At 36.6% G+C, this 17,164-nt stretch overlaps 1 protein-coding gene and 1 pseudogene across 1 annotated transcript in view; one reads left to right on the top strand and one right to left on the bottom strand.

The window, feature by feature from the left end:
- The window catches only part of ARHGAP24 (Rho GTPase activating protein 24), a 513,936-nt gene that overhangs the window by 279,754 nt on the left and 217,018 nt on the right, over positions 1 to 17,164 (top strand). The window lies entirely within an intron of this gene.
- On the bottom strand, positions 14,813 to 15,423 carry LOC119050206 (60S ribosomal protein L15-like; annotated as a pseudogene).

The following is a 17,164-nucleotide window of genomic DNA, read 5'->3' on the forward strand; positions in this document are numbered from 1 at the left end:
CCAAGCAAGAAGAGAATGGCAAGAAATATTCCAAGTAATGAGAAACAGAGGCCTACAACCAAGACTACTTTACCCAGCAAGGCTCTCAATCAAGATAGAAGGCCAAATAAAGAGCTTCCAAGACAAAAGAAGTCTAAAAGAGTATGCTTCCATCAAACCAGCTCTACAAGAAATACTAAAAGGACTGCTTTAAGGAAAGGAAGGAAAAGAGGGAGACAGAAACACAGGTACAAAAATGGCAATGAATAAGTACCTATCAATAATAACCTTAAATGTAAATGGATTAAATGCTCCAATCAAAAGACACAGAAAAGCTGAATGGATAAGAAAGCATGACCCATACATATGCTGCCTACAAGAGACCCACCTCAGGACAATAGACCATCACAGACTAAAAGTGAAAGGCTGGAAACAAGTTCTCCAAGCAAACGGAAAAGAAAAAAAAGCTGGGGTAGCAATTTTCATATCGGACAAAATAGACTTCAAAAAAAAGGGCCATAAAAAGAGACCCGGAAGGTAACTTCATTATACTCAAGGAAAGAATTCACCAAGAAGACATTAACACCGTAAATATATATGCACCAAACATAGGGGCACCCAAATATATTAAGAAAATCTTAGAGGACTTCAAGAAAGATATTGACAGCAACACAATTATAGTGGGGGATTTTAACACCCCATTGTCAAAAATGGACAGATCTTCCAAACAAAATATCAACAAAGATATTGTAGCATTAAACAACACCCTAGATGAAATGGACTTAACTGGTATATATAGAGTCCTTCATCCCAAAGAAGCTAAATACACATTCTTTTCAACTGCACATGGAACATTTTCAAAGATAGACCACATGATAGGACACAAAATGAGCCTCAAAAAATTCAAGGAAATTGAAATCATACCAAGCATCTTCTCTGACCATGAGGGACTGAAATTGGAAATCAACCCCAAAGGAAAAAACCCAAAGCACCCAAAATCATGGAGACTGAATGGTATGCTATTAAACAACAAATGGGTTAAGAATGAAATTAGGGAAGAAATCAAAACGTCTCTGGAAACAAATGAAAATGATCTCACAACAACCCAAAACTTATGGGACACAGTGAAGGCAGTCCTGAGAGGGAAGTTTATAGCAATACAGGCCTACCTAAAGAAGATACAAACATTTCAAACAAACAACCTAACCCTACGCCTGCAATAACTCGAGGAACAACAACAAAGACAGCCCAGAGCAAGCAGAAGGAAGGAAATAACCAAGATCAGAGCAGAACTAAATGACACAGAGACTAAAAGCACATTTCTAAGGATCAATGAATCCAGGAGTTGGTTCTTTGAGAAGATAAACAAAATAGACAAGCCTTTAAGTAGGCTCATCAAGAAGAGAAGAGAGAGGACACAAATAAACACAATCAGAAATGAAAGAGGAGAGATTACAACTGATATCATGGAAATAGAAGGGATTGTAAGAAATTACTATGAAGAATTGTATGCCAAGAAATTTGAAAACCTAGGGGAAATGGACACATTTCTAAAAAAAATACAATCTTCCAAAACTCAGTGGAAAAGAAGCAGAAAATCTAAACATACCAGTAACAGCAAAAGAAATTGAAGCAGTAATCAAAAAACTCCCATCACACAAAAGCCCTGGACCAGATGGTTTCACAGGAGAATTCTACAAACCATTTAAGGAAGAGCTAACCCCTATTCTCCACAGACTATTCCAAAAAATCCAGAAGAATGGAAAACTCCCAAATTCTTTTTATGAAGCCAGCATCATCTTAATTCCAAAACCAGATAGAGACACAACAAAGAAAGAAAACTTCAGGCCAACATCACTGATGAACATAGACGCTAAAATCCTCAACAAAATATTGGCAAATTGCATCCAACAATATATCAAAAAGATCATACACCACGACCAAGTGGGATTCATCCCAGGGATGCAAGGATGGTTCAATATTTGCAAATCAGTAAATGTAATACATCACATAAACAAAAGGAAAGAGAAAAACCACATGATCATATCAATAGATGTATAAAAAGCATTTGATAAGGTACAACACCCATTTATGATAAAAACAGTCAGCAAAGTGGGAATAGAGGGAGCATTCCTCAACATAATAAAGGCCATATATGAGAGACCTACAGCCAACATCATGCCCAATGGGCAAAAACTAAAAGCTTTTCCACTAAGATCAGGAAGAAGACAAGGATGTCCACTTTCACCACTTCTATTCAATATAGTATTGGAAGTTTTGGCCACAGCGATCAGGCAAGAAAAGGAAATAAAAGGCATCCAAATTGGAAAGGAGGAAGCAAAACTGTCACTGTTTGCAGATGACATGAGAGTGTACATGGAAAATCCTATAGACTGTACCAAAAAACTGCTCAAACTAATTAATGAATTTGTCAAAACAGTGGGTTACAAAGTCAATATCTGGAAATCGAAGGCATTTTTGTATACTAACAATAAATCAGCAGAAGCAGAAATCAAGAAAAAATCCCATTCAATATAGCAAAAAGAAAAATAAAATATCTGGGAATAAACCTAACCAAGGACGTAAAAGACCTGTATGCAGAAAACTACACAGCCCTGAAGAAAGAAATCAAGGAAGACACAAACAAATGGAAACATATACCTTGTTCATGGATTGGAAGAATTAACATCATCAAAATGTCCATACTACCCAAAGCAATATACAGATTCAATGCAATACCTATTAAAGTACCAATGGCATATTTCACAGACATAGAACAAGCACTTCAAAAATTTATATGGAACCATAAACGAGCCCGAATAGCAGCTGCTCTTTTGAGAAAGAAGAACAAAGTAGGAGGGATCACAATACCTGATATCAAACTGTATTACAAAGCCACGGTAATCAAAACAGCCTGGTACTGGCATAAAAACAGGCACATAGTCCAATGGAACAGAAGGGAGAGACTAGAAAACAATCCAACTCTCTACAGTGAATTAATATTCAACAAAGGGGGCAGTAACATAAAATGGAGTAAAGATAGCCTCTTCAACAAATGATGTTGGGAGAAGTGGATAGCTACGTGCAAAAAAATGAAACTTGAGCACAGACTTACACCATACACCAAAATAAATTCAAGGTGGATAAAAGACTTAAATATAAGCCGTGACATCATTAAAGTCCTAGAGGAGAACACTGGCAAGAAAATCTCAGATATTTCACGCAGCAACTTTTTTACTGATATGTCCCCTAGAGCAAGGAATATAAAGGAAAGAATAAACAAATGGGATCTCATCAAAATAAAAAGCTTCTGCGTGGCTAAAGAAAACAGTATTAAATTAGCAAGACAAACAACTGTATGGGGAAACATATTTGCCAATGATACCTCAGACAAAGGTTTAATCTCCAAAATATACAAAGAACTTACACGACTCCACTCTAAGAAGACATCTAACCCACTTAAAAAATGGGAAAAGGACTTGAACAGACACCTCTTCAAGGAGGACATACAGAATATCCAGAGACACATGAAGAGATGCTCAATATCGTTAGCTATCAGAGAGATGCAAATTAAAACCACAATGAGATACCACTTTACACCAGTCAGGATGGCTATCATAAACAAAGCAACAAACAACAAATGTTGGAGAGGTTGTGGGGAAAAGGGGTCCTTAGTTCACTGTTGGTGGGATTGCAGACTGGTACAACCATTATGGAAAACAGTGTGGAATTTTCTCAGAAAAATTAAAATCGACCTGCCTTTTGACCCAGCAATTCCACTGCTGGGATTATATCCTAAGAATCCTAAAACATCAATATCAAAGAACCTATGCACCACAATGTTCATAGCAGCACAATTTACAATAGCCAAGAGTTGGAAGCAACCTAGGTGCCCATCAGTAAATGAATGGATCAAAAAATTGTGGTACATATACACAATGGAATTCTATGCTGCAGAGAGAAAGAAGGAGCTACTACCTTTTGCAACAACATGGATGGAACTGGAAAGCATTATGCTGAGTGAAATAGGCCAGGTGCTGAAAGACAAATAACATATGATCTCACCTTTAACAGGAAGCTAAAGGACAAAACAAACAAGCAAGCAGAAAAAAAAAAAAAATACAAAGACACCGAAATAGAGAACAAGGGGATAGTGACCAGAGGGGAGAAGGAAGGGAAGTTAAGGGGAAAAAGGGGGAGGGATTTGGAGGAACAAATAGGAAGGACACAGGGACGAGAACTAAGGGGGGGTGGGGATGGAAGGGAGGTGGGGAGCAAGGGGCAGGGGAGGCTGAGAAGGGAAAAATAGACAAAAAACTGTACTTGAAAAATAACTAAATAAAATTAATTAAATAAAAAAAGAAAATGCATTACGTAAAGAAACCATGAATTCTATAGATGTGAGCTCAGAGACAGAAAAATGAAACAACAGAAAAAAAATTCTTCTGAGTTGAGATAATTGATAACTTAAAAAGACGTTTATAAATTTATGCAAGTAAACTAGAATGAAGAAAGATATAAAGAACAGCAGATGATATCACTGGCAGGAAGGAAGAAATGGCTGTGAAAGCAGAGGGGAGACACAGAAATTAGAATAATTTCCCCAAAAATGGTAAATGAAAAGAAACTAATTGGTACTGTTAAATGCAAACACACCAATACGTGGACTAGGAAAAATATTTAAAGACATAATGAAAGAAAAAACATGGAGTAAAAGGAGTACCTGCATCTGCAGATTAAATGAGTGTGTCAAATTGACATAAAACATAAGTATCTGGACATATCCTCATTCTATAACATCAAGGTAAAAGCAAACATTTTGTGGACATTCAGGTGAGAAAATCAAGTTATGTAGAAAGAGGGGGAAAACATACTTAACTCAGGCTTCTTCAAAGCAATTTTGAGTGCCACAAGACACTGGAACTCTGAGAATAACAAAGTGATAACAATAAAAATGTGTCCAGTTGGAGCTGAAATTATGCAATACTCAAGCAGTGTTGAAAAAGTACTCAAATGTGAATTTCATGAAACCAAAAGTGAATCAAATAAAAAACTTGGGAATAGGAATATATGATAAAATTCTCATAGTAACATTTAATTAATTTAACTATGAGACTATCATTAAACAACTGGCAAAAATAGGGCTATAGAGCAGAAAGCAGGTATAACCTTATTATTTTGTGGATTTTGTATATAATAAAAGTATAGGAGAAGGTGGAAGGAGAGATGAGAGGAAATGTACATGGTAATTTCCCATATTTTTAACCCAAGAATTCAATTATATTGTCAAAACTCAAAACACATGATTTAAAAATTAAACAATATAATGTGTGTACACACGTATATATAATTATTCACTAGCAGCACCTGGGAAGAGGGTCTAGAAGCAACCTCTCAAACATTCAGTACTTGGTTTCTAGTGCCATTCTCCATTAAAATAAATCAAGATGAGAACAATAGAACCGGAAACATATAACAAAGCCTGAAATTAAGGAAATACTCAAAGAATGACAGTGACATAGCAAAAGGGCACAGAAGCCAGCCTCCCGCTGGCTAAATCTAAAACAAAGTGTTCAAGTATATAATAAAAAAGCAGCTCCCACCACTCCTTTGTTTTAGAGATCTTGTTTGATTTCAGTCACTGACCATTTGGGCTGCTTGTTTATCCCCTTGCCATGCTTTAAATTCCTTAGGCTCCATCTGTGACCCCAATAAAAGCAGAAGCCAAGGACTAGTCTATCTTTCTACTTGTGACTTTGTGGTGCCTTCCTGGGTGTGCCATGTAATTTCCAGGACTTGTAAGTAATAGGGCTTTTAAAAAAAAAATAAAGTACATAATAAAATAATTGGATTGAACTAATCAAACAAATTTAATAATTTTAATTGGATAAAATTAAAAATCATGAATTTATACTGTATTAATCTATATAAGTAAATTTGTGTGATGAGAAATCTCTTTCTTAGAATAGAGTGTCAGCTAATAAATATAGAAGAAATGGAAAGAATTAGAAAATAATGAATGGGTGTTAAAACTACTAAGTGAGAGTGTGATACAAAAATGAATCAAAATTCACTTCATCAATATCGATGAGATTAATCAGAGAACATACATGAAGGACCCATGGACATGACAATGGTGTGGAAATTGACTATGGAAGTGGTGGGCAGGGATGGGTTGAGGGAGATGAAGGGGGAAAATGGGACATCTGTAATGGCACAAATAATAAAACATTAAAAATGAAAAAAATAAAACCAAAGAAAGGAAGTCTGACATCATGTGCCTCAATATGACGTATTGAGATGGACACAATAACACTTCTCTGGCTTTTCTGCTAAAAATGGATAACTTGAATATAATCATGAAAAAATGTTAGGCAAATCCAAACTGAGATAGTCTATAAAGTAATATACTTGTACCCTCTAAAAATTTCCAGGTCAATAAACATTAGAAAAATGGTTGAGGAGAATATAGAAAAATGACACAAGGTGTAATGTGTGACTATTGATTGGATCCTGAAGTGGAGAATTAGTAGCTCTAAAATGAATTAGTAAGAAAATTTAAAAATTTGAGTATGGACTGTGAAGTAAATCATAATATTATATCAATGTTGAATTTCATAATTTTGAAAATTATACTGAAGCTATGAACAAAAATATCCTTGCTCTTAGAAAGTATACATTGTGTACATTAACTCCAACTAACTCACATGATTAAAAAAAAGATGTGCGTATACCTAGATTGATAGATAGAATTAGTAAATCAGGGTAGAATGCATATAGGTTTTGTTGTAGGATTCTTAAAATCTTTCTGTGAACCTGAAATTAGCCCAAAATAAAAGTTATAAAAATATGATGATGACTCTATCTTCTATCATAGCCCTTTTACTCTTGCACAATTATTTCTGTTACCACATTCACCTGAGTGAAAGCAGGCATCTCCAAAGTTTTTCCCTGAACAACATATCCTCATGAAAGTATATTTAATCCCTGTTTATACACTACACACACACTACTAATACGTCTAACATTTCACTGGAGTGCCCCAGGTCTCAGTACTTATTCATCTTTCCTAACTACACTGTTACTTTTGGCAGTCCAATCTGTCTTATATCTTTAAATATCACCTACTTATCAATAACAAATTGTATTTGAATAATAGAAACACTCTAACCTTCCACAGCAAATTCTGATGACATCCCTCCTCGCGACTGAATTACACATGCATAGTGTCTCCTAGGAAGATATGATGAACATGGCAATGACAGATTTACTGAATCTTGTGAAGAAAAACTACTAACAGTTGAACTTCATTGCAAGACCAAGGGACTATCAAATGTAGTTTCAAGTATGAAAACATAAAGAATATGCTGACTAAAATTTATACGGAAAATAAGATTATTTTCTGGATAGGCTAAAACTGCCAGTGATTAGCTTACTGGTTCAATAACTGCAGTCTAAATGCTGGTTTATAGTGTGTTTTATAGAAAGACTGTGGGCAATGTGCATTGACTTTTTTCACCAGATACTGTAGATTCAACAAAGACACAAAGTGTTGATTAAAGTGGCAGAGACACTACAGAGACCAATTTATGATGGAGAGAAATCTAGTCAAGTCAGAATTTTTATTGCCAAGTGGTCATATAATGATGACGAAAAATGCAGTATTCAGATTTAAAATGGTCATCACCACACAAAGCAATGATTAAGATACATTCAAAAGTTCAATTTGATAAAAAGAGAGATGGATACTATAGATGTCAATTCACAGATGGCTGTTTCCTGGAAGCTTTGCCCTCATAAATGAGATTCAGGTCCTCGATATGATTCATTCAGTCATTCAAATCAGAAAACATTTACTAGGTACTCATTTGCTAAGCATCTTGATTGCTAGTAAACATATTACTGCAATTTTTTGCCATCTGAGAAGTTGTGCAGATAGGCCCAGGGGTTTAAAGATGGAGGAGAGATTTTACGATGGAAAAGGGGCACATTTATTACTGTGCTTGTTGGCTAGGCTGTACAAATCACTAGATTTAATGACTGTGCCAAAATTGTGGTACAGGAAGGTCATTTTTTTTCAAAAACAGATTTGTGGATATACACGTGTGTGTGTACAGATATACAGGTTTGTGGATAGTTATAGGTAGATGATAGATAAATAGATGCATATATACATATGTACATATATAAACCTGTGTGAATGTATCATAAAATGTTGAGAGTGATTAATTCTTAAGGAGAGTATGGTGAGGGTTCAGAGGGTAAGAAAATTAAAGTTTACATTATATAATTTCTCATTGTTTATATTTTTATAAGGAAATATGTTACTTCTGTATTGAAAATGAATCAAAATAATGAGGAAAAATCCAGCCTCCTTGTATTTGATTGCACTGAACCTTGAGGTTGAATGGCACAGGATCAGTAGGCAATTTGTTTTCATTATTTTTTTACCTTGCTTGTGTGTCAAAGGAACTGGTCAAAGATTAAGACCAGAAAGGTGCCTCCTCTAATCGTTTCCAACATTCTGCCTCATAAATGTGGATTCATTCTTTACTTGTAAGAAACGACAGCACAGGGAAGCAGCTTCACACTTCTGAAGGAAATCTTTTTCTGAATAAACTCAGGAAGTTTGATCCTCAGTATGTTTTGGGAGCCCCAAGAAGCTTACTATTTAAAAATTATTAAGCATAATGTGGTTCAGCATTTTACATCTGATGACATTTCCCCTAAGAAAACCCTAATAGTCTCTCTAGTATATGCTAAAAAAAATGAAATGTCTTCCACTGCCTATGTTTGTATTCTTGGAAGTCTTTAAAAAATCATGGTCATTTTTACTATTACAGTTCTTTTGTCAATAACTGGCTGTTTAAATTTCTTTATGATGCAACAGATATTACCCTCATCCTCACAGATAAATAAACCTTGAGCAAATTTAAAATATATATGAGATAATTATCTTAGATAACAGTTAAATTTCACATCTGATTAAACCTCTGAGGTAATCTTACTAAATCCTCTCATTTTATGTAAGAGAATACTAAGCCCCAGTGGAATGAAGTGTTTTGTCCAATGTCAAACAGCTAGTGGCTGATAGAACCAAAGTTGGAAACCTATTTAATTTTGGCTCATGTCCTATCTGTACCTGGAAATGTTGGTTGTTTGTGCTGTACTCATCCTTCCCTTTGTCTAGTTTAGTAAGGAACCTGGCCATGGAAGGAAAGATGTGCCTATCTCAGAAAAGGATTCAGGTGTGGGGCATGAGAGTGGATTAAGATTTAATTCACTTTGGTGTTTATTAATATTGACTCACTGTTGGTTAATACATTAGAAAGTAAAACTTATTTTTAAATAATCAAAATAGTCAGGAGCATCCATCTATATCAATATAGTTTATAGCCAAAATGTTTATATGAATATATTATTTGAGATTAGACAGTGATACTTGATCTGTAACTGTTTTAAAGTGAAGTCTTTTTCATTGTTTTGTATTAATTTTTAATAAAATAAATTATAAAACTAAAATAACTAATATATCCCAATGGTTCAGTTGGTCTGACCTTTTATTGAGCACCAAGTCCAAGTTGTGTAAGAATTCTGACTTTATTTGTCTTGCCTCCCATTTAAAAGCCAGTTACTCTAAGACCTATGACCTCATTCTTAATACTTTCATCATCTGAAGGTCATGTTTAATGCTAACTTCTAGATAGGGTGGTATGCCTGTAAGAGTCCTGGTTTTTATTGCTCTCTCACTGGAATTAATAAAAGTACCTCCTTTTACTCTCAAGGAGTCAAGGTTTGAACAGAAGTGTACAGTTGCCCTACCCACAGTAGATAGAAAATGCACTAGAGAAGGAATTTTCCTATTCCAATTTCAAGACAAATCTCAGCCTTGTTTCCTGTTGGAGCTCTGTCTGTCACTTTCTGTTTTCAATGTCTTAAGAGTTTACTTCGTGCCCTCCTGGATTCACTGAAACTGATTTGTCTTTCAAACTTTCTTCTACTCAAAACTCAGTATTTGACTTCATTGAACCTGGGTACTTGCCAAGTTCACTTTTATTTTGGTTTCAACTGGCTGTCCTGATATAGAGTATAAATAAATCTTCCAAGGTTAAAAAGGAGAGGGATTTCATGAAGGGTTTGTGTTTTGCAGGGTAGTTCAACATGTAGTTCCACAGAAACAGCACAAATATAATCATTTGTGCGTTGAATCTCAAATCTGCACATGCTTGTGCCTAGAAAATCTAAGCAGTTCCGCCTAAGGAATCCCTTAAGACATAGCTAAATTATATTCCAATCCCTCAAGTTTGGTCACCCAAGATTTAAAAGGTGTTCAAAATTTACATTCTCACAGAGGAATTTAGTGTAAAGAATAAGGGCTTTGTAATCAGATGGGCATGAGTCAAATTCTGCTATCATTTTTTCTTGTGCCTCAGCTTCCCCATCTGTAAATAGAGAGCATAGAACAACTGTAATGGCATAATCAATAAAATATATTTTTTAAAAAGGAAAGAAAAATGTGTTATTAAACTATATTTTATTGATTATGCTATTAGAGTTGTCCCAATTTTTCCCCTTTGCCTCTCCTACCTGGTACCCCCTTTCCCATCAGCAGTTACCTTTTTAATTCATGCCCATGGGTCATGCATATAAGTTCTTTGGCTTCTCTATTTCCTATTCTTAACATCCCCTTGTCTATTTTGTACCTACTTTTTCATTCCTGCACATTTTCTCCCATTCTCCTGCTTACTACTCCCAGATGATAACCTCCAAATGATTTCCATATCTATGATTCTGTTCCTGTTCTAGCTGTTTGGTCTGTTTTTGTTTTTAACAATCAGTTGTTGATAATTATGACTTTGTTGTCATTTTAACGTCCATAGTTTTGATCTTCTTCTTGTTCTTAGATATGTCCCTTTAACATTTCATGTAATAATGGCTTGATGATGATGAATTCCTTTAGGTTTACCTTGTCTGGGAAGCACTTTACCTGCCCTTCCATTCTAAATGATAGCTTTGCTGGATAGAGTAGTCTTGGTTGTAGGTCCTTTTCATCATTTTGTCTTTTTTTTTAAAAGATTTTATTTATTTACCTTTAGAGGGGAAGGGAAGGAGAGAAACATCAATGTATGGTTGCCTTTTGTGCGTCCCCTGCCGGGAACTAGCCTGCAGGGAACTGGCCTGCAACCCGGTATGTGCCCTGACTGGGAATCGAACCGCGATTGTCTGGTTCGCAGGCCCGTGCTCAATCCACTGAGCTACACCAGCCAGGGCTCCTTTTCATCATTTTGAATACTTCTGGTCAGTCTCTTCTTGCCTACAAAGTTTCTTTTGAGAAATCCATTGATAGTCTTATGGAACTCCTTTGTAGATAACTCACTGCTTTTCTCCTGATGCTTCTAAAATTCTCTCTTTACTTTTAACCTTTGGCATTTTAATTATAATGTGTCTTGGTGTGTTTCTCTTTGGGTCCCACTTGTTGGGACTCTCTGTGCTTCCTGGACTTGTACGTCTATTTCCTTTGTCAAATAGGGAAAGTTTTCTTTAATCATTTTTCAAATAAGTTTTTAATTTTTTGTTCTACCTCTTCTTCTGGCACCCTTATGATCCAGATGTTGGCATTTTTGGAGATGTTCCAGATTCTTCTTATTCTCTCCTCATTTTTTAAAATTATTGTTTCTTTATTCTGACCTGGTTGAATGTGTATTTCTTCCTTATGTTCCAAATTGTTGATCTGAATCCTTGCTTCCTTCCCTTCACTGTTGGTTCCCTGTGGATTCTTCCTTACATCACTTAGTGTACCCTTCATTTCTTCCTTTATGTTTCTGCTGCATTCAGTGAGTTCTCTGAGCATCCTGGTCACCAGTGTTTTGAACTCTGTATCTGATAGGTTGGCTATCTCTGTTTCATTTAGTTATTTTTCTGGAGTTTTATTCTGTTCTTTCATTTGGGCCATAGTTCTTTGTCTCCTTAATTTGACAGACTCCCTGTGTTTGTTTCTGTGAATTAAGGAGGTGCTTTGACTCCCTCTCTTAGTGTACCTGTTAAGTTGTATGGGGTAGAGTCTTAGGTATTCACCAGGGTGGGACAACTTTGTGGCTCTCTGTGGGAGGATGTGTCAGAGAGGGGAGAATGTCATTGCCTGCCTTCTGTATGTCTTCCCAGTGCTTGCTCTATTTTCTGTCCTTCCACCCAGTTTTTGTATGCAATTGGTGTCCTTCTAGCCTTTGCCCTGGTGGTGATTTCCAGAGTTGGTTGTTTTGCAATTTTCTAAGTCCATGAAGGCCCGTTACATAGCTTCTCCTGAGAAACTGGCAATGTATTCCACTGCCCCAACCCTGACTGGTTTTTGCAGCCAGGAGTTTTGGGGCTTTATCTTCCTGGTGGTGTGGTCTGGTCTGGGACCACAACCCTGGACATTGTGGTCTGGTCTGGGCCTGGGATCACTCTCTTCCAAGTATCCCTCCTAATTTTTATCCACCACACATGAATGTGGGGCCACCCATTCCACCGCTGCCGCCTCTCTGTGCCATACCACATTCACTCAGTCCTGACTCTGAAACTCCACCCCTGTTACCTGTCTGGATGAATATGGCTTCTTTAAATTCCTATTTGTTGGACTTTCATACAGTTCAGGTTTTTGGTAGTCCTGGGTATTTTTTGTTTTGACATTAGTTGTAATTCTTCTTGTGGTTGTTTGAGGAGGTGAAGCGTATCTACCTACACCTCCACCTTGACCAGAAGTTTGAAAAATGTCTTTTACATAATGAAGACTTATTACATTTTCAAGCAGTTCTAACATGGGATACATTTTTCTGTAATGATCTTACAGAGATTTTGCAAGTAAGTTTGCCTTTCCCACATCTTCCTAACCATGGAAAATTTTAAGTATCTTTCAAGTCCATCTCTGTTTCTCAGGCCCTACTGCCTAATTTCAGACCACAGTAGTATATTACTTGGATAAAGGAACAACCTCTTAAATAGTGCTTTAGACACCTGTTCCTAAATACTTTCTCCATTTAACATTCTAAAAACAAAATGTTCCCTATTTAAAATACTTTAGTAGCTACCTATTGCCTTCGGGATAAAAACCAAATTCCTGAGCTTGGCTTTTGCCTATATTCCTCTGCATATTTTATCTATTAGTCTATGTCTTTTATTCTACATTTCAGCTCCATGATAAATACTTGAAGTGATCCAAGTGTGCCCTATCTTCTGCCTGGGATGTTAATCCTTTCCTTCTCCTTCTGCTTTCAAACTGTGCCATGGTTTCATCTTCTCAAGGAAGCCTTCCATGGTCTCTTCCCATCTTGATTTCCTGCTTCTTTGATGCACACTCTTATAACCCCATGTTAATCTCCTCAATAGTCTATAAACTCCTACTTCCAAATGGTAAGTTTCCTGATATAGGATTTTTGTCATTTTCTTTATACCCAGGCATTGTGTATTTTATGGACTCATTCATATGGTCTTCAAGAAATTGAAGGAAGGAAAGAAAGAAAAGAGAATGGAAGGAAAGAAGGAATTTTACCTTATTTTCCTGGTGAAATGTGTATTCTGGATAAAGAAGAGATATCCCAGGAGATAACAAGAAATAATTATACAAACATCATTACCTCACACAAGGCCTGTCAATAGAAAACAATCAATAAATTTTTGTAGCTTTAATTCATGAACTAAATTAATGCCACTTACATACTTAGATTGATATGCACTTAGTACCATAAAAAGGTGACTGTTTTCAAGAATAATCGTAATTATTTTATTTACCACTGAGCAGCAAGAGTGTTCAGGCCTCTACCTGAGGGTCCTAAGAAACACAGCTGCTTTGTTGCTTGGGGAAAGTCATTTTCTTCTAAATAAAGAATCATTTCCTCTTTGCCTGCCATCATACAGCCACCTTTCTGATGTGGCTGGACCCAGACTGTTTTGAGCCAGTCACATTATTCCACAATGTGCCTGAGCCCCAGGTCGCAGAGAGGCTGACTCACTAGAACAGGTAATTAGGAAGCAGTAGGACATAAGATAGGAGAGGAAATCTAATCTACAGCTCACTGGAGAGCTCTGCAGCAGTATGGAGGAGAATTAAGGTGGGAGATTGAATTATCTGTGAGCTCACCTCTCTAAAATTATTTTGTCTGTCCCCTTTTCATTTAGAAAACATATGTTGTAAATGCCAAGATTTAGCTTCTGCTTCCGAAGATTTGGCAGCTGAGAGCAATTTCTTGAAACCACCTGGAAAGGATAGAATTAGTTTTAGGATACCTGCTATTTCAATAAAGGCAAGTACTATAGAGTTCAGGGGGGGAAAAGATGTCTGGAAGTTCTTAGGACCTTCTAGTAAGTGTAATCACATATCTAGTTGGGCGCATATATCCATATAAGATATTCTATGAAATCAGAGATGTATTCTGGCCTTTGTGTTAACAAAGTTAAGGGCTTAGAGGCAACTTGTAAGCCAAGATATAAATTCTTATAGCCCCTGGGGGCTCTTATTTTCTGTGCTGCCTCCCTCTAAGCCACATGGAGATCTTCAGAGTTAAGTTCATTGCAGAAATAGATTCATTTATGCCTTTCATGTTTATGGACTTGTGTTCATTTTTTTTTTGACTGAAGAGTAGTAACCAAGGCAGGAAATATAATTAATTCACTCAAGAAATATTTGTCAAATGCCTATTTTATAGTAGACACTATTCTGAACACTAGGAATAATGTGGTTTTAAAAACTTATATCTAATGCTCTGATCTTATTTATAACTTCTGATGCATTTCCAATCTCCTTTTTGGACTGTCTTAAATTGTTTACTGGGAAAGAATTTTACAAACAGGACACATACTAGCAGTAACAGTGGAGCTAGAGAGTAGTGTGCCTTCTCCAAGCTGCACGGCTTGGAGTGGACCTTGTGGTGCACCTTGTGGCCCTTTCCAAGGCCATAGCTATTGTGGCCCCAAAATGTCAGCCCTCATTATCTCCCTGTTCTTGTGGACCAGTTTGGTGATCCATTGGGTGTCAGGATTCTTTCTGATAGCCTTATGGAATGGATCAATGAGGATAACCTCAAAGAATTTATATGTGGAATCTTCACCAACCCAGTAAGAATTCAGGACTCTCAGAGCCTTACAGTGGTGTCCAGCTCACTCCTCAGCAATGGACCAAAGGCTTCAAGCAAACTCTAGCTGGTTAGCACCATGGTGGACGGGGTTATCATAGGTCATACCCTTAGGGACAGGGCGTTTGTGGCCACCATGGCACACATGAATTTGATATATGACATAACTTCATTTGGCTTTGTATCCCAGCCCGTGCACTTCATCAGGCCTGGTGGGGAGGGGGACTCTGTGGAACTCAGAGATCTGACAGTACTACCAGCAGTGCACCTTGGGAAGTAAGCACATCACATTAGATGGCTTCTTCTTCCATAGCTCCTGGATGTACTTATAAGCATTTATGTTGAATTATCTCATTGCTGCAGCCAGACAGAAAGCCATTTTCAATCTTATAAAACTTATCCTAGAGGAGATACAGTAAACATATTTAAACTAACCAGCTACTTAAATGAATAAGTAAAAAAATCAAGGATAATTGTAAGTGCTACGAAGAAAAATCAAAATAGGGAAATGGGGTAGAGAGTTAGTATATGTGGAGGAGAAGATGGTTAGTTAGAGTGGTCAAGAAGTCTTTTTCCTGGGGGGTATCTTGGAAGATGAGTCTTGTGCGCTGAGAAGGAGGTAGTCCTGAGAAGATATGAGGGAGAACATTCTAGATAACATTGACTTATCAGGTTAGGAAATCAGTAGGGAAAATAAACTGGGGTAAAATTATTCAGGTCCTAGGAACCCATGATTAAGCTTTTGGATTTATACTGAGAACAGTAGAAAAGTATTGTAGGGATGAAGCAGGGGAATGATTGGAAGTCATTTGGGAGTATGAAACAAAGGAATGATGGGAAACCATTAGAGGGTATGAAGAGAGGGATAACCACTCTGTTATGCAAATAGATCATGAAAGGAGATGGGCAACAATGTATGTGCTTGAATTCATTTAATAGAGTTGATGCTTGAGATTTTTATGTACATTTGTTTCCTGAGATTGTTAAAAACTTCCATATGAGAAATCTCCTCCAAAGCATAGAATATTATAAGCCATTAGCTGTTCATGCAGTCACTTCCCTTCTATGCTATCACAAAATTGCTCTCTGGGATTCCCTAGTAAAAGCCTTCATCCAGTGTGACTATAAACATGAGAACTGAGAGGAGGAGATCAAGAGTTAGAGAATTCCAACTGCCTTGCCTGTTAATATAGTCTGCCTTGGAGTTCACCTCTTCTGTAAGTACTCCTCCCTTCAGTGAAATTCAACTCTACAGGTCCAGCCTTCATAACACATGAACTATTCCCCTAAACTACCTAAACATTCTGAAATCCAAAGCATATCTGGAGTATGCTGGGCAACCTGGAGCCTAAGTATACAGAAACTTTAAAAAAAATGGTTGTATGTCATTGTGCTATTTTAGAGTGTGTTTAATTCACATATTGACAGTGCATGCCTCCCTTGCAATGGGTATAAATTAACCATGTCGTGAATTACAAAGTACATTTGAGGGCCAATTTCCTACTGCTTGCACTGGTCACCAAAATTGCTAGTTCCTTCTTTGTTTAACCTATTTTGAGAGACTTTGGTTCTTGAATTCAATACCTATAATTCATTGTCTGTGGTTCAGCCCACTTCTGTTCTAAATAACCTGCTGCTACATGACTTCTCCTTCCACCTTCCTTCCTAAGTCCACTCACCAACCTTGAATCATCCTGACTCATTCCATCTAAATCTCTGTGTGTCTCCTCACAGCCCACTTCTCTTTCAAGGTTTTACTCATATTTCCTTCCTGCTGCTCCTAATACGCAAAAGGCAAAATGTTCAAATCAAAAGTAAAGTTTAGTAAGTAAAAGAAAAATACAGTAAGTACTGAAAAATACTTTCAGTAAAGCCAAGTAGTTTCTATCAGTGTGCCAGACTCCTATGATAGTTGATATATTACTGTTATGTATAAATGGAGATATTAATATCTTAAGGATTTACCTTTGCCTAGAGCTCAATTAGATGAAATTAATTGAGAATTAGCATCCTGTCATTGTGGTAAAAAGCCAAAAAGTATGGTTTTACAAGATTTTATTCTCAACATTTATGTTTTA

This window comes from Artibeus jamaicensis, unplaced genomic scaffold, assembly GCF_021234435.1.
Source record: "Artibeus jamaicensis isolate MK-2021 breed Jamaican fruit bat unplaced genomic scaffold, CSHL_Jam_final contig_452, whole genome shotgun sequence".
Taxonomy (NCBI): Eukaryota; Metazoa; Chordata; class Mammalia; order Chiroptera; family Phyllostomidae; genus Artibeus; species Artibeus jamaicensis.